At 42.2% G+C, this 21,137-nt stretch overlaps 1 pseudogene; it reads right to left on the minus strand.

The window, feature by feature from the left end:
* Positions 1-19,713: 19,713 nt before the first annotated feature.
* On the minus strand, positions 19,714-20,854 carry LOC116914684 (annotated as a pseudogene).
* Positions 20,855-21,137: the final 283 nt, after the last annotated feature.

Here is a 21,137-nt window from a genome sequence, read left to right on the forward strand (position 1 = left end):
GTTCCTTCAACAAAGAAAGTTCAGATGACGTAGCTGAAGAGAATAAAAAAAAAATGTCGTCAAAACACCATGAAGGTTTTGAAAGCTACTAGAAAGTTCCTCCTTAGATTGAGTGAAGGAACACATTTTCTTTTACCTGTAAATGTAGGAATGCCCACTTCATTTCTTTTTCTTTTTCCTTTTTTGGAATGCTCAGTTCAAACTTCATGCACACGGCCACAGGGCCATCGGATTTATAAGATGACATTGAGCGCTGCACATAATTTATGCAAAAAAAAAAAAAAAAAAAGACAGCACCCTGCATACTAAGTGCAAAGTTTACAAGTCACAACAAGATTATTCCAACTGCCAAAATAGCTCAGGGTGCTGAGCCCAAACAATTTTTGTCTTAACCATCATTACCGATAATAATCCGTGGGAGCCAAACTCAGCTGGCTCTTTGGCTGGTTATGTGTGAGGTCGCATGGAATGCTGCTGACTCCTCAGCTCGATTATCTAGACAGAGCCTTGCCAAGTAACAGAGATGGGCTTTTGTGAGCTGCACAGATATATGTAATTTGATGTAGCCACTTATGAGTCAGGAGACACATAAGCTGTCTAATTAAAAATGCCCTTTTTGCTCAGGCTCTTTTCAGGCCCAAACTGCACTTTCATACAAAGGAATGCATAAATATACATGATAATTGACTCTAATGACAGGAAAAGAATGTGATGAAATGTTTCCTGATAAAATCTAGTCTAGGCATGCAGAGAGGACCAGGACTCCTCTTTTAGTCACCATGATTTACAACCTCAAGGGTGAAACTCTAAAGGGTGAAACAATTTTCTTCCAAACGGAGTGAACATGGGTGAAGAAGACCAGAGACCTTTATGTTATTCCAACAAGGAAAAAAATGATCAATGTTCTCTAGATAGCAAAGGAATACCCAGTTTGACAAACTTTTCCTCCTGGATTTTCTCGTATTAAGTTGATTTTTTTCAAGTCCTATTGCAGACTGGTTGTGGTCCTGCTCCCACAACGGTCAGACTTAGGGGGCATACTGAAAGGCACATCGTTTCTGGGCTCTCTTCCATTGGTTTTTAAGAGTCTGTCTCTAGATACACTTCCCCTATTTTTATTGTGAATCTGGTAATCTTGGAAATATGGAATGTAGTTATAATGATCGAGGATCTCGGCGTTAGAAAATGGATCTCTGAAACTGGACTCAGTTGTTAAAACCCAGTTACGAAGGCTTCAATACGCATTCCATGCATCTTGGAGGTTGGAAACACAAGTGGGGACCTCCTTGCATACAGTGCCATAGCATTAATAAAGCCCAGTTTGGCATTCACCAGATGGATGGTTCATTGGATTTCTTATCTTCAAATATTGAGCTGGCAGAAATAGCATTTTCTTTGGGAAAGAATTGAAAGGGGGAAAAAAGCATACAGACAAATGGGGCAATGAACACATATTTCATCTGATTCAAAACAAGATTTTAGCGATTAAAGAACTCATCAACAGAACAGATACCCTGAGATGTTAGAAAACAGCAAGCACCCAACAGACTAATGTCCATGATGCTCAGTGTTGGTGATGCAGGCAAAGTCACTCCCTTTGAACATTGGCCGGATTTCCTGTGTCGCCACAAAAATGATCCTAGTTACGGATATGATTTTTTTTACCCAACTTAAAGGATATATATTTTCAAATAGCCCTATTTATCAAAAATAGGTTTCTGAGACAGAATTACGGCGTTAGTAGTTTACAATCCCTTCAAAACACACAACCATGTATGCATATCTCAAGTTTGAAATTCACTCATTTGCTTAAGAGCCAAGTACGACTTTCACAATGACCTTCTGCGGTTGCCTTCAGTCTGGTCTATGCCTCACAGTCTGATTTTCTTCCCATTTTTTTTCTCTACTAGTGCTGGCCACTTTGGAGGTGGTAGGTGAAGGCTGTCAGGTTTCTAGGAAGTAGCAACCAGAGAGCCTTGGTGGACTTAATTATGGCTTGAGTATGAGGCACCATGTTGCTTTGCAGCACTGTGGTAGACAGTGCAAGACTCCTCACCTTTCCAACACCCCTCCTTCCACCTATCTTCCTGTTTCCATAGCTCTTGAGTCTCCCATCCTTAACTGAGGGATACTTAATGGTCAGATCGAGGATATGTTACCCTCATCATCTGCCAGCCCTCAGAAGCCAGAGGTTGTAAGGACTGAATCATGGCTAAGGGAAGGCGTTACCAAGACTTACATCTTGAGAACTTCTATTCCTCTGCATAGCATACATTTTCTTCCTCGGTTTACACTTCTTTACTGGATTTCTCTGTCACATGTTAGGCTTCTTCTGGGTGCTCTGTTATAGGTTGGTGCCCACTATGGCTCTTTCATTCCTCATGGTCTTCTAAACATTTTCTATCCAAGTTCCAGTCCCCTCAAATCTACCTCTCCAAGTTCCCGGTCTCCCAAATCCACCTATACAAGTTCCCAGTCCCTATCACCCTCCTAATTCACAGTCCCCAGTACCCTCCCATCCAAGTTCATAGTACGCCCACCTGCTACCCTGCGTCTGCTTCTGCCTGGGGTGTCTAGGCCCATTGCACACCAAGCTGGATTGGAGGGAGAGAAGCTGAGCTGGTCAGGGACATCCAGATGAGTGCACAGCAGTGAATGCACACATGAACAGCTCCAGAGAACGGGTTCAATTTATTGGGGAAGGGAGAAAGGAGTACTTTATGCCCTGAGGAGGTAGCCAGGGTCTCGAGGCAAGATGTATGTGGGCAGTGTACCATTGGCTAGGCATGGGTGTTGAAGATGCTTCATCACATACCAGTGGTTTGAAAGGGGTGCGTGGGGACTTATAAGGTCAAACAAGGATTGAACTATCAGGTAATAAATTTTACTTTGGTGGTAGGGCAGTAAAGGTTCATGGGCATCTGGAAAGGACGTGCTAACTTCTGTTGTTGTAAAATATAAAAATAAAATACTAAACTTTTTTATCCCGCTAGATCCAGCACCCCAATTCCCCAAGATACCTGCTAGATATCTTGGCGGAAACACTCATCCCAACTCTGCAGCGGCCCAGTGTCTCTAGCCACCGCACACTTTCTTACACTTAAATCACAACATGAAAGAACACACAACACAATAACCTTTGATCCAATTGATAAGATGTAATTGCCCACCTAAACATACAAAGCCCTGTACACATCCATCCCTTAAGAGCATTCATAACAACCTGTAAAGGGACAGCCTGGAATCTTAACTTCAGCTTCCATGTTGTCCTGCGGCTACTCCACTGTCTCCTCCTCCTCCTTCAAACTTTTCTCCTGTCCATCCTTCCTTCTTGTCCAATGACAGGCCTCATTCTGTCTTGTACCTGCCTCACCTGTGACATCATCCCACAAACTTCTAGTGTCCTCATCTTTGAGGTATCTTGGATTGAAGCTCCCTTGACCCTTCCTCTGTAACCCTGGGTCCTTATGCTCCCACCCTCACCTATCCAAGTTCATAGTACACAACACCCACTTATCCAAGTTTACAATTTCCATCACCCACCTATCTGCTTGTGGGTAACTTTCTCCTCAGCATTGGGTCATACCAACTTCATGGTTAGCATCTTCACCTATCTGTTCACAAGTCATATTCCACTCTATTTTTCTCCTAACCACATTCTTCTTTTCTAGGACAAAACTGATTCCCTTGTGTTATCTCTTTGACCTCTGATACATCAGGGAGAAAGGTATGAGGGGACAGAGCTTAGGGCTTTTCAGTGAGTGAGGAGGGCCCTCAGTACAATGAGAGAGGGAAAAGTAGAGGAAGTAGGAGTGCTTTGCTTTAGAGGTTAAGTTTCTGGTTTCAGGGTTTCCTTAAGTAACATGAGTGCTGGTCCTGGGTTCATTTGGGGAGGGATGGCATATTGGTTAAGGATAATGCTCAGGGACTGGAGAGCTGGCTCAGTGGTTAAGAGCTCTTCCAGAGGTCCTGAGTTCAAATCCCAGCAACCACATGGTGGCTCACAACCATCTGTAATGGGATCTGATGCCCTCTTCTGGTGTGTCTAAGGCAGCTACAGTGTACTCATATACATTAAAATTAATAAATAAATCTTTTTAAAAAAGGATAATGCTCAGCTTCTAGTACTGGAAATTGTTCCACCATAGTCTAGAAAAGAAAATGTTTTTTTTCTTTTTCCACGAAAACCTAAATATAGTATCCAAGTGCTGATGTTGTGGTACCATGATGATTTTTTTTTGTTTGTTTGTTTTCTTGTGTGTCTGTGTATTTTGACTATTTCTCTATTTAAAAATCGCAATTCTTACCGATGAGTACTCACTCAGTTAATTCACACAATTCTCTAAGGCACTCTAACTTTGAATTCCATTTTCCAAATAAGAAAATAGGGGGCTGCTGTGTGTTTAGGAAGGAAAAAAAGTAGATATTGGGTATTATCTGAGTCTCTATCACCCTGTTTTCCTTATGATTTTTAATTCTCTCCATCCCCAGTAATTTTTTTAAATTTTTCAATCATTCACATTGTCTTAATTTATAAACCAGGTTTATACACATTATCTGATCTGATCGTCACAACAATTCTCCAAGGATATAACATAGATGAGTGATTCTGTCATTTCCATTGACAAATCAGAAAAATGATGTTCACAGACATTGTTATTTAAAATACAGCTCATTCATTCATAAAGTATCCTAAAGGATTATTCCAGTCCATTCATGCTTTAGGAAACAAAGGCTCAGAAAATGAAATTCTTTCCTAGATGCCCATCCTAGCTCCTGTGGAACCCCACACACTTTGAGCTCACCTTTTGCTGATATTATGTAACTCCACAGCCAGTCAACTGAGCCACAGTTTACTCTGTATAGAACAGGGCTATTTGGGGCTGGAGAGATGGCTCAGTGGTTACAAGCACTGATTGCTTTTCAGAGGTCCTGAGTTCAAATCCCAGCAACCACATGGTGATTCACAACTATCTGTAATGAGATCCAATGTCCTCTTCTGGTATGTCTGAAGACAGTGTACTTATATATAATAAATAAACCTTTAAAAAAAAAGAACAGGGCTATTTTCAGCTGGGTGTAATAGTATGAACCCATAGTTCTTGACTTTGGAAGCTAGGCAAAGAGGACCACAAGTTCAAGGTTGACTTGACTTTGTAGTAAGGCCCTGTGTCAAAAATAAATAAATAGAATAAGGATATCTGCTACTGTGTATGGCTGCTATGACATTGTAATTGAAATTAATATGTAACAGGCACATCACAATCCAGATAAATACTAAATATTTAACAGAAGTCAAGTTTGCTATCGTCTCTCTCCTAAGTTGAGAGGATTAAGGAATATAAACACTTTATTCTCTAGTGTAAGATTCACTCCACATCATGGAGTTATAAAATCAAGACAATCCCATATATCTCTTCCTCTGTGATCTCCTTCCTGAACTGGCAGGTTTTGTCCTTCTCTGGTCAGGCCACCATTTAACTTCCAGCTGTCCTCTATTGCCGGAAGTCTCCAAGTCCATCAATCCAAGTCTGCTTTCAGCAGACTCAGTTTTTAGCCTGAATTCTCCAGCCCATCACTTCAGACTCTTGCCACGAGGGTTTTGTTGGTGGTGTTGGTGTGGTTTTGTTTTGTTTTGATTTTGCACCCTTACTATCTCTACTTAGCAAAACTCCAGCCCCAGTTTGATCCAAACACTGGATTGCTCACCAGCTGCCAGAGATGTGGTAGCATCCAGAGGTGCAGTGCATTCTGGCCTCACCTCAGTCAAACCATCAGCTCTGCGTACCAAGTTTTTCATTGTCCTTCAAAGGCTCCTCAAAGCTCTTCTCAGTGATTCTCTCATTCCTTAAATTGTCAGCCATGCCTTGTGCTAAGATGTTTCCTAGTCTTTGGAGCTGCAATGTCTCCACAAACAAAGACTTATGCTTGGAAATTCTTGGTTTCTATCTCCATCACTACCGGGAACTGGTAGAACCTTCTGAGAGGTGGAGACCAGTGTTAGGGATTTGTATCATTGAAGGTGTATGTGCATTTGAATGGGAGTCATGACCCCTGATCTTCTGAGTCTCTATGCTTCCTGGTTGCCATGAGGTTAAGTGAACAGGCCCTCCTTTTGTCACGGCTCTTCCCCTCACCACTGTCTCAGAGCAATGGGGCCAAGTGTCCATGCATGAAAACCCCTGAGACCGTGAGCCGAAACAACCTTTTTTCTCTTTATGTTGGTTATTTCAGGCATTTTGTGACAGCAACACAAAGCACACATATTCACTGGGAAAAAACAATCAATCAGTGGAAAGCTCCTATGTGCCAAGCATTGTGCGATGTCTTTTATTTATGTTACTGACTTTCACTGAAGGGTTATGGGATAAGATGCATACTTACCATCTCTCTGAGAGCTGATGCAGGTTAGAGGTCTAGGTAGGTGGCTGGAACTAAAGGCTACTAACCACTGCTCCTCTACTGGTTAGTGTAGTAACCACTGCTGCTCTACATACAGGTTAGTGTAGTAACCACTGCTGCTCTACAGGTTAGTGTAGTAACCACTGCTGCTCTCCATACAGGTTAGTGTAGTAACCACTGCTGCTTACATACAGTTTAGTGTAGTAACCACTGCTGCTCTATAGGTTAGTGTAGTAACCACTGCTGTTGTATGGGTTAACACCCAGTGCTGACACCAAAAAGAAAGTCTCAGTGTTCTCTCCTATATAGCACAAGTTTAGATTCATTAATTGTTCAAAATTAGACTAACAACCCCACGTAGCCATGACAATCTCAGCTCGCAGCCTTCTCATCACTAATTTCGTGTCCTCCCGGGTTTAGCTGTTTTTGAGCGCTTACATTTGTACTTCTGACGAGATATTTACTCAATTGTCTCCTTTATCCACTTTCGACTGCCTTTCCCCAGACTGCATGGAGCCCTGTATAAAGCACCACTTGTTTCCTCTCTGCACAGGCAGCATCCTCTGTGACTTCCTGTCCTCCCTCAGGCTGAATAATCCCGATACACTCTGAAAGGTAAATGCTCCTCATGGCAAAGCCATAGGTACGGTGTACTTAATTTCTCTTCCTGAGCTCTGTAGTGTAGGGCTTAAAATTAAGGCCCGTTGTTAGGCGCTGGCTTAACACTGATGAAACCGGAAAGGCCACCAACAGCCTAATTATGAGTTCCTCTCAATCCCCAGACCCATGGATAAGGTCTCCTAGCCAAAGGACAGCCCCTCAGCAAGTGATTTCCGTTCCTTGCCAATCTGTGCATGCTGTACAAACGAGCATCCCGTTCTCCCTTGGGAGCCAGGGATCACTTTACTACTGTGATGTCCCAAAGCCTGCCTCCCGTGGCTCCTGTTGCTGCCCCTGCTTGGGCTGCTGCTTCTCTTGGGTCTCTGTGAGGTATGCCTGGCCCTTTCTTGGGCGATTACTCTCTGTTTTAGTTATATTGGGGTTGACCTTCTCTCCTGGTGTTGGTGCCGGCAGCTCACTTATTGCTCCTGCACCGAGGAGTGGCGCTTAGCCTGTTTTCTCTTCACACAATACATCCCAGCCGAGTCATTTATAAGGAGACATTTTTTGCCACTCTGGAGGCTGGCGAGGGTCATTTGGCTGCCTTAAACTGTAGCAGAAGGCATTGCGTTGCAAGAGAGGAGGAATGCACAACTCAGGTCTCTTTTCTTCTTGCCGCCATTTCTACCACAGGGATCCAACCTCACGGTCCCCTCTAACCCTAATTCCCTAAGTCACACTTGTGCCTTCTGGCAGTACTAACATGGGTGCTAAGTTTGCAAAACACAAGTTTCTGGAAGACACAGTCAAACTTACACAGAGTTGATTGAAGCATCTCTTTGTGTTCTGAGTTCCTAGGGCCGCTAATGCATTTGGTTTCCTGTGAGCTTTTTTTTTTTTTTTTCAGGTACAGAAATCTTTCCTTCTCTTCAATACCTTCACTGTTAATTTCCTCCCTGAAAGGGTTTCTGTCTGGGCTGCTCCCTTCTGGCTTGGTAGCCGTGCCTGCTTTCTAGCTGTCATCTTTCAAGAATTTTTTTGTACCTGAAAATGTTAGTCTCATATTTACTTGATCGTCTGGCCAGGTTCAGAATTATTGCTTAAAAGTTATTTTTCCCCAGAGTTTTGAAGATGTTTTTTCATGTCTATTAGAGTTCAGCACTGCTGTTGGGAAATTGAAAACCACTTAAATCCCGGAGATCCTTCATAAGCGATCTGCTTTCCTTTGCGCCACGGAGAAGAGCCCTTCACCCGCTCCCTAAACTGACCAATGAGATGCACATATGTGCTTCTGTTTTCTTTCCCCGGACTTGGCACTTGCTGGGTTTTTCTATTTAGCTCCGGGGAAATTTTCTTAGTCATCTAATGATTTTTCCCAACTCCATTTTTTCCCATTTCTTTTGTTCTGGAACTCTTATAAAGATATTGGCACTCTCCAACAGTACTCACTTTAATTTCTTCTTCTTTTTTGAAAGTATATATTCTATATCCTGTGTCTCCATCACCCACTCACTCACTATACTGAGACTTTCATTATTTCTCCCTTTATACTTTTTAAATGTGTGTGTGTATGTGTGTGTGTGTGTGTGTGTATGTGTGTGTGTGTGTGTGTGTGTATGTACATGCCACATTATATGTGTAAAGGTGAAAGGATATATAGGAGTTGATTTTCTCCTGTTGGGTAGGTTCTGGGGATTGAACTTGGGTCACCAGGCTTGCTGGCAAGTGCCTTTACTTACTTTACCACTCGTTAGGCCAGTGGGTTTAATTTCAAGATTGTTTTTGGCATTCTTCTCGATGGGACTCTCTGTGCTTGGGGCACATGTTGTTGATGATGGTCTGCACTGTAGGCTTAGTCCACAGCTATGTTTTTGGAGCATCTCCAGTGTCAACACCTTTGTGTAGACAGAATAAGTTTCCTGGGCCCTTCCTGATTGCTGCCCTGAGGAACACCCCATGGTCTCAGCCCTCTGTGAGCTCCTGCTTCCATTACTCACCGAGTTTCAGTTTCTTGAAATGCTCTACTGCTGTTTTCATTTCTTTGGTGTATGTGTGTGTGTGTGTGTGTGTGTGTGTGTGTGTGTGTGTGTATGTGTGCATGCATGTATGCATATGTGCATGTGTATATGTGTGTATGTATGCATATATCTGTGTGTGTATTTGTGTGTGTGTATATGAATGTCTGTATGTATGTGTGTATGTGTGTGTATGTATACATATATCTTTGTGTGTGTGTTTGTGTGTTCGTATGTGCATGGATGTCTGTATGTCTGTGTGTATGTGTGCATATGAGTGTGTGTGTGTGTGTCTGTGTGTGTGTGTTGTATGTGAAATACCTTACTAATTTTACTGGTTAAAATGGGGTCTGGGTAGAAGTTAAAGCTAATGTATGTATATACATTTTGTCTCCATTTCTCCTCATTTCCTTTTATTTTAGCCAGGTTATTTTCTATCCCAAGGCTGTTCTTTTGCTGATGTTTGAATCTGGTGCTCTTGCACCTGCTTCTTCGCACCTATTGTCTCTATCATTTTCTCTGTTGTGTCTTCTCTATCTTGTCTTTTCAATAGATAACCATAACTGCATATATTAATGGATGAAATATAATATTAGGCTTAAGTTCCAGAAGATTGGCGACTCTAGCACCAGTACTGAACAATCAGTCAAGCCAGCCCTGGATGGCTCCCTTACTTTTTCTGTATCTCACCCCTCACACTTCCCTAGTCATCAGGTCCTTTACATCTCGCCTCTTGAAGAGTTCAGCAACCCACTTCCCCTCTCAGAGCATCTTCTTTCTTCCTGAGATCTCACACTTCTTCTTGAACCATTGCTTTTACTTCCCCATTCAAATCCCTGCTTCTCCTAGTCACACCTTTCTTCCGGGCTGTGATTCAGGCTGCTTCCAGAACCACTGATGTAAACAGTTTGCCTCCTTTAAGGAGTCCGGTATCTCTTCAGAGTTTGCTCAAGCGAGTCCTGATGCTTTAACCCACCACATGAGGGTTTCCTGCATCTGGAGAGACACCCGGCCTCTCTTCCTTGCTACCTTCAATTACCCTGGTGCTCTATCTGTTTTTTGCAATGAAAATGTTGCACTCGACGCTTTTTTCCACTAAAATTTTCTTATTCTCTTTTCTCCCCTCACCCTGGTATCTTGTTGGCCTCTATACATTCTTCAAAAGCTATTTCTGGGTCATATATTTGGGAAGGCATCCTCCACCCACTTTCTGAATTTAAACACACTGCTCCTAGGTGCCTCTACTTGCCATCTGAAGACAGTTCCCTTCCAAAGAGATGGTGATTTACTTGGCTACCATTTCTGCTGAAGGACTTGCGTCTGCCCCCCTCAAGGCTCCATGTTATTTGATTTGGGTATTTCTAATGCTTAGTCCAGTGCTTGCCATAATGCAGGCTCTCAATGTTTAGTGAAGGAATATTTTACCCTTCTGCTTTTTATATGAATGTTCTACTTTCAAGGGCAGCCCATTTTTACTTTACAATTCTTTTATGAGTGTGTGAAGCAAACTTGGTTGTGTGAGCATGAGGGAAGAGGTGGAATGTGAAATCCACACGGATCGTCACACAGGATTATCCCAGTCTTTCTGGCTTCTTATAGTGATTTCCAGACCTGGGTTAGAGCTGAAGCAGAGCATGACTGTAAGTAGTGTAGGAAGTCACCTCATTTGCAAGTCTAATGCCATTGATTACATGTTTTCACGGGGAAATTGCTGCAGTGCCATTAAAGAACTTTTCTACAGAGTTGTTTGTTTTGGTGTGCCCAGTCTTTCACCAAATTACACAGTAAGACAATAAGACAAAGTCTAATAATGTCGCGCACTTAAAAATGTGCAATACTAAAAATACATAGAAAATTTGCACAACTAATAGGCGGCCATGAATTCTACCTCTGTGCTTACCCACAAGTGCCCCTTTTAATAACCAGGTAAATTTCCATTTTCTTATGGGCTTTCTCCCTTAGTTTACCTCAATCTTTAGGCATCTCCCATGGAGATCTGTAATTTTTCTAATTACATTATTTTGTGGTGAACTTAACTTGGCCTTGAAAACAAGTCATTAGATATCTTTTGCAGCTTCTTAGCAATGCAGTGGGTCCCCATCATGACATCCCAGTGTTTTGGTTTGGTTTTGGTTCATTGTTGTTGTTGTTTCTGGTAGTTTGGATACCATCTACTGGAAAGTGGTAGGGATGGCAATGAAGATGGCTTATCTTCAAACCATGTCAGAAACTTAAATAGATCTGCTACTGACTTCTTGACATCTTCCCTTCTGTCCCCTGTAACAGGTACTGTAGAGGGTATGAGAGATGTGTGTGTGTGTGTGTGTGTGTGTGTGTGTGTGTATACATGTACACAAAACTCTTCCAGTTCTTCTTCTTTCTAAAAATTGTACTATTTTCTACCCTTGTCTTTCAGTCTAAGCCAAGAAGTATTGACTCAGTGTAGCCTTCATTTTCGAGAGAACCACTAGAAGGTTCTTCTAGCCCATGCAATACTGACCGGTTGACTCTCAGAAAGCACTTCTTCAGCTTGCCAGGGTGTCTGACCTTTCGCTTTTGCTGTATAATGTTGCCATCTACAAATGTCTTTGGCCACGCTCGTAGACATCTGGGATGTGTGCTCCCAATGGGTTAGAAGTTGTACATGCTTGATAGAGAGACCCTCAAACCTGATTCTCAGGCTTAAGCAACTCTAAGGACAGCATTATGTTATACTTGGAATAGTTTTGTCTAGCCTAGTTCCAAAAGGCTCACAGAAACTTAAATGGGTATTGTGGCATCCTGAGAATTACATCTGCACATTAGAGCCTCTTCCTACAGGCTGGAGAGCGAGAGTTATAGAAGTGACTGGGCTCCTTTTCATTCTTTATCCTAACATTTGAATTAAAAAGTGTGATCATTGTGTCTGTGTATGTGAATGATGCTCATCTGTGTGTGTGTTCCATATGTACATATGTCCATGGTACATATGTGCAAGATACCTTGGTACAGTTTTTCTCTTCTTCCTCTTTAATGTGGGTTCTTGGGATCTAGATCCCCCACACTTGTGTATCACATGCTTTTACCTGCTGAACTATCTTGCCAGCCCATCTCTGCTGAACTATCTTGCTAGCCCGTCTTTATTATTTTTCAGACAGGGTTTAACTAGGCAGCCTAGAATGATCTTGATCTTGCTACCCTCCTTCCTCAGCCCTGCCACCTGAGTTGCTGAGATGACAGGAATATACATATCCTGACCATCATTCCTACGAATCTGAAGAAGTCTTCAAGGAAGGGACAGCTCCATTCTCAAAGAATGAAGCAGCTCTAGTTGCCAGAATAAAGCTTAAGAGAGATCCAAGTGGCCCTTCTTGTCAATTAACTGAACTCTAGGCCACCATGTGACAGGGCATTAGCTATGCTTCTGAAACCCCAGGAGGAGTTGTTACATAGTTCAGGAGAGACATCTACTATGAGCATACTCTCACTTTGTTTCTTTTTGACAGGGCAAGAATCTGGGCCCAGAGCTTCCAAGAGAACCAAGTACCCTTCTCTCCTTTCCATAGAGTGTCACAAGCAACAAAACTCTTGTCTCATGAAAGTTTCGGCTTTAAGAGGAAATCAGGCCTAAAAACACTTCCCCCGAATACTTACGAATCCGGTGTGATTTATAGTAAATAGGACTTGGGTTTTCTGGTCTGCTTCATGTTCGTCTCTCTATGGAAGCAGTAGAAGCCTCATTGTGGGGAAAGGTGCTGTGGAAAACACATCTTTGAAAATGGAGAAAATAAAAGGGAAGCGTATGTGTAGAAGCTAAGTGGTTAGATGGGGATTCATCCTAGGATAAAAGGCGCTTCAGGCTGGCTCTGTCAAGTGCAGCAAATAGAAGACAATAGAGAGGGTGGGCTGGGATTGCAGAGTTGAAACCTCATATTGAACACTGCTTCCCACCCCCACACAGAAGCACTAACCCCGCCCCCCCACAAACACATAACATAAAGGTTTTATTCTTTGGGCTAAAAATTAATAAAGCTATTAAGTGATTGCCAAGCAGGGTAAAATTCTAGCGTTTGCTTTAGCAAGCTAGGAAAACAACAGATGGTAGAAAGTTTGCTTAGCCTGCTTGCAATCCCCATGCAGAGAGGGAGCAGAGCTGCCGTTTGATTTTTGAGGAGTTTTGTTCTGAGTGACTTGGATTCCGTTTAAATGGGGTTTCAGGTTTTGTGATGAATTCAACAATCTATCAGTGCATTTGCCCCTCATTCTGCACTGTCAGAACAAGTCGTGTTCTACTTTCCCTGGTAGAAAACATCTGAAATTCTGAAAGAGGACGGACTCCAAGGCCATGCTGGTGGTGTATCTGCCGCGTTTCTGCCTCACTTCTAAGTTTAAAGAGATCCGATTGTTTGCTTTTCCTTTTCTTACTCACTCAGAGCAGACTACTATCTCACAGACTAGTTGGCCAGAAGAACAAATAGGTTGGGATCCACCCAGTGAACTGCACCTCCCCATCATGTGTGTTCTCAAGAGAGCAGAGCTCTTCTGTTCTCAAAACATCTCTTATTCTCCCGTCATTGTAACATCAAGTTCCAATCTGATCCAGGCTGGAGTTCTTGCCCCTGTTCCCTAATATCGTAAACCTGTTCCCCACATATTATCTTCATGGACTATCTCACTGTTCCCAAATACCTGACTTAAACAACTTGGGGTGGGGGCAGGGAGACTTACCTTGACTTCAGATAGCTCAGTCCGTGGACAGATCATGAGGGCTGTAGGGATGTGTGGTAGAGGAGCTTCATCATCTCATGGTAGACAGGAAGCAAGAGTGTGTTGTGACTGGAAGAGGCTATGGATAATATACCTCCCAAAGGTCACGTCCCTGGGGATTTACTTAATCTAGCCAGGTTTCAACTCCTAATGCCCTCACAACATTCTCAACAGCACTGCCAGCCAGAGACCAGAGTGTCAATCCATGAGCTTGTGGGGGAGCCTCACCTTCAACTCTGACTCATATGAAGTCTGTGCTCTTCCGACATTATTTGTTGAATATGTTGTTCATTCTTAAAGTCCCTCCTAGAGGGGCTTCCCTTATCCTTCAACATGAAACTTTCTGCCCTAGCCTCCCATGAAGTAAGCCATATTAGTCAATCCCCTGCAGGAGTTGTTACTTCTGGTTGATGCTGCTGTTCGTGTGTCCCTGCCCTTCCCTTAACACTGGCAGCTCCTGGCTGGGCAGGAAGGAAAGGCTAATGGGAGATGATGATGGAGGAGCTACAGAATTAAGAGAAGGAATGAAGAAGACTAAAATAAGATATCTCACATGCCACTGCTTTGGTATTAAAATTCAAATTTGTATATATATATTATATATGAAGACACATGCACAAACACACACATATATGTTCTAAATCTCAAATGTTCCATAATACATAATGCTCAGCTAGTTCTAGAGTATTTGCTATCACAGAGCAGGACCTTAGCTAGATATATAGAAAATTAAATGTTAAAAATACCTAGAAAATTCTCCAAAGGGTCTATATAATCACTAACTTTAACTATGAGGGAAAGGAATGGAAGAACATGAAATCTGATCAGTTTCAGAACCATGAACTTGGACAGTTATAGGCTGAAAGAACACTATGTTATCTACTTAAATTCCTTGTGGAAACTGAAAAAAAAAAAACCCGTACTGTGTCTCAATATTTATTTATGCAAATGAGACATGAGTTACAAGGATATAGAGGAGAACTTTGATTTATGACAACATCGGGGAAATGCCTAAAAATAAGTATGTCTCAGGATGACTCAAAGTGCAGTAAGGGGATTTCCAGTGATTTAGGAATAAACATAGCAGCCAAATTCCATTTATTTTCTCAGCAAATATTCCCAAGGAGCAGGATAAATGGCAGCTGCGTAATCTGAACAGTTGATATTTTCATGTTGGGTGATTCAAACTTGTATATCAGAGAAAAAGAGGAAGGGAGGTAATGTAAGCAAGGTGAAGCTTGTATATTAATAATTTTGTGTAAAGCCTCCAAAATGTGTAAGAATTTAAATATCAACGTTCAAGTCATTAGTTGGAACTGCACAGAGTGATGTAAGAAATAAAAAGCTAAGACATACATGACAGTAATAGAGATTATTTCATAGCTCTTAGAACCGGAGCCTGGAAGGTACGGTATTCCACAGCACTGTACTGCCATAGAGACTTTAAGGAATAGCCCATATCTTGCTTCTAAGGTTTTGTAACTTCCTTGGTTTTGACCAAATTACATTAATCTCTTTTTCTTTCTTCACACAGTATCCTGTATTTCTTTATATGACACTGTCAGTGGATTTAAAGACCACCAAAATAACCCGGAATAAACACTTCTTAATATTCTTAAGTTAACCAGACCTGTGAAAACTCTAAGTAAGGTCACATGCAAAGGTCCTAGGGACATGAACCCATATCTTTAAAGGTCACCAATCAGCTCACAACTTCCCATGGCAACCCATTTGATTTTGGGCAAATCTTACTAGGCTAACGTTGTTGTCTTGAAGGGCACCTAGATATCCTTACTATTTTTAGATGCTATTACCCGTACATCATTCTTCCTAGCCAAAACATGACCAGATTTTTTCCAATCCAATTGAATAGTACTATTATATTTTATAATGGAATATTCTTACCATGAAATTTTTCTGTAGATATTGTGAATACTTTTAAATTAAGTGTTTAGTCTCTGAGGTATTTCGTAAGAAGAAATCTTTCCTGGACATTTTAGAACTCATCCCTAAAATGTTCATGGTTTGTTCTGTCAAGGGTTTGTTGTTCTCCATCAACGACCCCTCAATATTTACACAGTAGATCACTTTTATGTCTATATCTCTGTTTGAAGTCCTCTACTAAGTAATTTTTTTCATTACTAGGACAAGAATCATTGCCAAAACACCATAAGCAAGTCACAGTTTATTTTAGCTTACAGTCTGAGAAGTTCATGTTCTTCGTGGTAGGAAGGGCATAGAGGAACACAATCTTTAATGTCATCATGCCAGGAAATGGTTAACAGGAGAATATAAACAGAGGATGGTTCAAGAGAAAGTCTCCAAAGGCATGACCTCAATAACTTTCTTTTCCTGGCTAGGCTCTGCCTTCTATCATTTCTTCAAGCTTCCAAAATACCAACTGTGTTCAACACAATGAATTATATTCAAAGCATAACTAGTTAGTCCCTTCCACTAAAATTCTTTCCTCCTATTAATGCTGGGTTGCTGTTTTTATTTCTTCCCAAGTATTGATCTTTTCTTTCAAACAATCACACCACTTTCACTTTTTACATCTTGGCCATATGTATTAATGATAGTCATCTTAGAACTTGTGATAAGTAGGCTTGGTTTTATTTTTATTTTTATAAAATATCTTATTTATAAACTGTCTTTTGAGCAAAGTCAAACACTCGAAGAAGGCAGGTATATTTTTTAATTCCTTAGTGTTGGCTTAAAGATGTAAGGGATACAGTAGCCATTTTAGTGTTTCCTATTTATGAGCAACTTAATAGTCTACAACTTGTAAACATCTTTGCTTTTCTGCTGAACTGGGACTTTTCTAATAATGAAAGTTATAGAACCTTATAAAACATGAAAGTGTTCCAACCCTTATTTCTTCTCATCTCATATGCCCTTAGTTTTACCAGAATTAAGAGTTTCATGTGTATTTTTGAGAAATTTTCTTTTTAGATGAATGTTTATTATCTCTTCAAATAAATGCAAAATATGTGTCTTAGGGTTTTATTGCTGTAAAGAGACACTATGACCATAAAAACTCTTATAAAGGACAACATTTCATTGTGGCTGGCTTGCAGTTTCAGGGGTTCAGTCCATTATCATCATGGTGGGAAGCATGGCACTGTGCAGGCAGACATGGTGCTGGAGGAGCCAAGAGTTCTATATCTTGATCTGAAGACAGTCAGAAGGAGACTATCATTTTTTACTGGGTAGAGGCTGAGCAGAGGGGGAGACCTCAAAGCCCACCCCCACAGTGACATACTTCCTTTAACAAGGCCACACCTACTCTAACAAGGCCACAACTACTAATAGTGCCACTCATTGAAACACATAAGTCTATGGGGGGGGGGCTCCATAATAGGCCTATAAGACTATTTGTAGATCTTATCAAGTTGTCCCTTAAGAAGTTTTTGTAAGGGTTAAAAACTTGAATTTTCAAGGGTTGACAGTTCAGTGGTCATAGATGCGCTGTTTCACCAGGGAAAAGGATAAGGCAGATTATTCATCTTAGCAAGACCCATGATCTACTACTTCAGTCACACCGCATGAAGTATTCATTCATTTAACTCACAGAACACATTTATCCTACGAGAGATCAATTGCTGTCTTGCTCCCTAGAGAAATGTAATATTTAGTTTAGTGAATACTGTTTTGTGTCTTTATACATGATATGCACAGGAAGGTACCTGTATAATATAAATGGACCCATTCTATATTCTGATCTGTCATTTTTTAATTTACACATTTTTCAACCTTTCAGAATGTAACAGACTTAACAAGACCCAAAACAAGAAGAAAAAACAAGGGTAAAAAACAATATGGTAGCATAATAAATGAAAAACCTTGAACATGAAGATGTATGTTCATACATAAGCTCACGATTTTTAAAGTAAACTATAATTATGTACTTAGGTCTGAGTAAATATTAAAAATTTTTGCAGCAGAGGTCTTACATTGTTTGATCACAATCTAATAAACAGAAGTTAAGTGTAAAGAGGTGAAAATGTCAGTTTCAATATTAAAAAATAAGGCTGGATTAAAAAAACTATTGCTTGAGAATTCCATAAATAAACAAGTATTTTGACCAAATCCATTCCCTATTCCTTTCCTTTTAACTCTTCTCATACCTCCTACCAGTTTTCTCTCTCAACTTCATGGTTTGTTTTGTTTTTTAAACCATTGACTAATCCGTTTACTGCTAACAGAATGTGCATGTGTTTGTCTATACACTGAAACACGGACACTCTATCAGGGATTGATATCCTAAGTAGACTGACTCTCTTTACCTCAGAACTCATCAATGGTCAATAGCCGGGAATCCTTGAGCTCTGCGTTGTGTGAACTAATCCTGAGAAGACCTAAACATAAACAAATGCCTACTCACCCCATATAGGGAACCAGTGAAGCCCAAAATAAGGATACCACCAAAGCCCAACTTGGTGACCTACTGAGTTTTATTGGGCTTACTTACAGGAGCAGAAGTGACTCAAGGACAGTTCATCACTAAAATGCTATTCCTGTGTGGATGATAGCTCATGAAAGCTGGAAACCTGGAGCTGACACACTACACAACCTTCAGAGAGCTCAAGAAGTTGGAGAGTATCTTTTCCAAATACTTTGGTTGGTCTGAACCTCTTCCAGGCAGCTGAGTTTGTCAGAGAATATCTCCACACAGTGTTGCTAATATGTACTTGAGGAGAGAGAAGCCTTGTGCATCTGGTTAGTATCAGGGACTTCCAGAGGCACCTGAATTGTTTTCTTCTGTGCAGAACAGAATATATTTCACCTCATTTAAGGACACCCTGTGTCTGAAGAAACTTCCCTACAAGAAGGAGTGCTCTCTCTCAGAAGAAATTACTACATTCTCCCTATCCATGTTGGTCTTGTGTAGGTCTTATGTACATAGTCACAGCCTTTGGGAGTTCATGGGGTACATTGGCCTGTCATGACTGGAAACCAGTTTCACAGCGATTCTCTATCATTCCTGGCTTGTACATTGTTTCTGCCCACCTGTTGTGGTAATATTTAATAAATAAGTCCCGGGTTGGATTGCTACCCACTTCAATGGTTTATGTTCCTGAATGAAAGACACACACAAAGCCTTTATTATATTTTAATATGCCTTATCCAGCACAATAGCTGGTTAACTTTCTAACCTCTATGCTACTAGAATCCATCTCCTTCAATAATTCTGAGTTACTACTTACTAGTTTCTATGTTCCATCTTGACAGTTCCTGACCAATTGAGCAGCCTTCAAGGGCCGTGGTTTCTCAGCGCAGGGCGCAGTATGCTTTCCTTGCTCCTTTACCCGTGGTGGCCTCTGAGTCTCCCTTCTCTCCACACTCTCTCTGCAAGGAAGATCTTGCCTCTTGTCCTCCTCCTGTGGTTCCAAACCCAGGAATCCTATATCCTGCCTCTGTCTGTCCTCCCCAGCTGTAGGCTGCTGACATCTTTATTTACCAATCAGAATGAACTGGGGAGAGGTTACATGAAGACCCTCTCATGGAAAGTGTTTCAGGGGACCCAACACAAGCACTGCACCTGCCTCCTTCTGTAATGATCCCAGAGCCTTGAGAAGAAAGAACCTACTGTAGATGTCCAGTCTAGGGATGAGCGCTCGCTCCACAGTTTCTTTTTCTCTGCACACTGACCAGTTACAAGTCCCCGTGGTGATCAGTTATCTACTACAAAAAGTAGGTTTTTGATGAAAGCTGAAAGCTGTACTTACCTATGGGCACGGAGTTAAGTATTTGTGGTAGAGGGGTTTCCCCCCCTTAAATAGGTGTTTATTGGCAGTGGGCTGGATGGGATGGCAGATTTAGCATTCACAGACAACACCACACGGAGAGCTGCAAGAGTGATGGGAAAGGGCCTGAAGGCCCCTCTTCAATGGCTCATGGGTAGGCAGGAGCCTGGCATATTGATGGAGCAGCCTTAGATCAGCTCTGGTTAGTAGGCATGGTTAGAGGTGGAGAGATTCACTGGCTGTGGCTCTAGACTGACCCACTTGGGGTACACTCGCCTTGACAGGAGAGGCTGTTGGCCAGGGTTCACTTAATGTTCTTCTCCTGGGCCTTCAGGTTCTCCTTCTTCCTATCCCAGGCCTTTAGAGCAGAGGCCTGCAAGGCTTGACCATAAGAGAAAGTCCAGGCCTCTGGCTTCAGCAGGTGACACTTGTTGATAGGGGTGTGGTTGATGGATGCCTCTTCCTCACTCTGCCCTCCAGACAAGAAAGTGACCCCAGGGTCAGCAGGGGTCACTGTGAGGTGGAGCACTGTGATGGTTGCCATGGCAATCTCCTCATTGGAAAATTTCTGGGTGTGAGCATGGCCAGGGGTGACCATGTTGGGTTTCAGCAATGTACCTTCCAGATAGATATGGTGGTCACTCAGAGCCTTGTAGACAGCGGCCAGTACCTTCTCAGTTACATACTGGCAAGCGCTTCAAGTCATGGTCCCCATTAGGGAGAATTTCAGGCTCCACAATGGGTACAATGCCATTCTGCTGGCAGATGCTGGAATAACAGGCCAGAACATTGGCATTTTCCATGATGGCAAGGGGCGAAGGAGTATGTTCCCCAATCTTTAGTACACAGTGCCACTTGGCAATATCAGCTTCATCCTTCATCCTTCTTATATTGGACACAGAGTTCAGACAGCCCATCCAGCCCTTGGTTAGTCTCGCCATTGGTTCCAGCCAGGGGCACCACACCCTTATCTATCTTAATGCTTACAACACCACTCTTGGACTTGATAACTTGGGGGAAGGGACGACCATCATCTGCCTTTTGGTAGAGTGTCTTGTGGAAGAGGATCACCCCACACACACACACACACCCCACTCCATGCAGGGATTCACACGGTCATCAGCAATGAGCAGCAGCTGGCGATAGAAGTGCCTGCTCTCCTTGGTGTTCTCGGTGCCAATGGACTCCGGGCTCTTGGCAATGCTTCCAGTGGACTTGTCTGAAGCCAGAATGCCCGTGACCAGAGCCACAATTCGGTGAGCGGTGTCAGACAGCTCCTTCTTTTGCTTGGGGGGTCAGTGCTGGGTATGGGTAGGGCATGGTGCCAGTGGCAGTGGCAACACTTTCCTGGTACAGGACGGGGTGGGTCTGTTGGGTACACTGGTGGGTAGGCGAAAGGACTAAAGAGGGAATGCGGCTAGAGTCACCAGAACCTGGTTCTGCGGCGTTTTCCCAGAGAACGCAGCCTGTTTAGCTGGGGTGGAGTTAGGGCAGAGTTTTAATACTATGTTCATTTGCCTGAATAATAGTAACGAGTTCTTCCCTAGGACCCATGACATCCCCAGCCACAGGTTCTAGGCTCAGTCAACGGTACCAGGCACGAATTCCACATTAAGGAGTTGTCCTT

This window comes from Rattus rattus, chromosome 13 (assembly GCF_011064425.1).
Source record: "Rattus rattus isolate New Zealand chromosome 13, Rrattus_CSIRO_v1, whole genome shotgun sequence".
Taxonomy (NCBI): domain Eukaryota; kingdom Metazoa; phylum Chordata; class Mammalia; order Rodentia; family Muridae; genus Rattus; species Rattus rattus.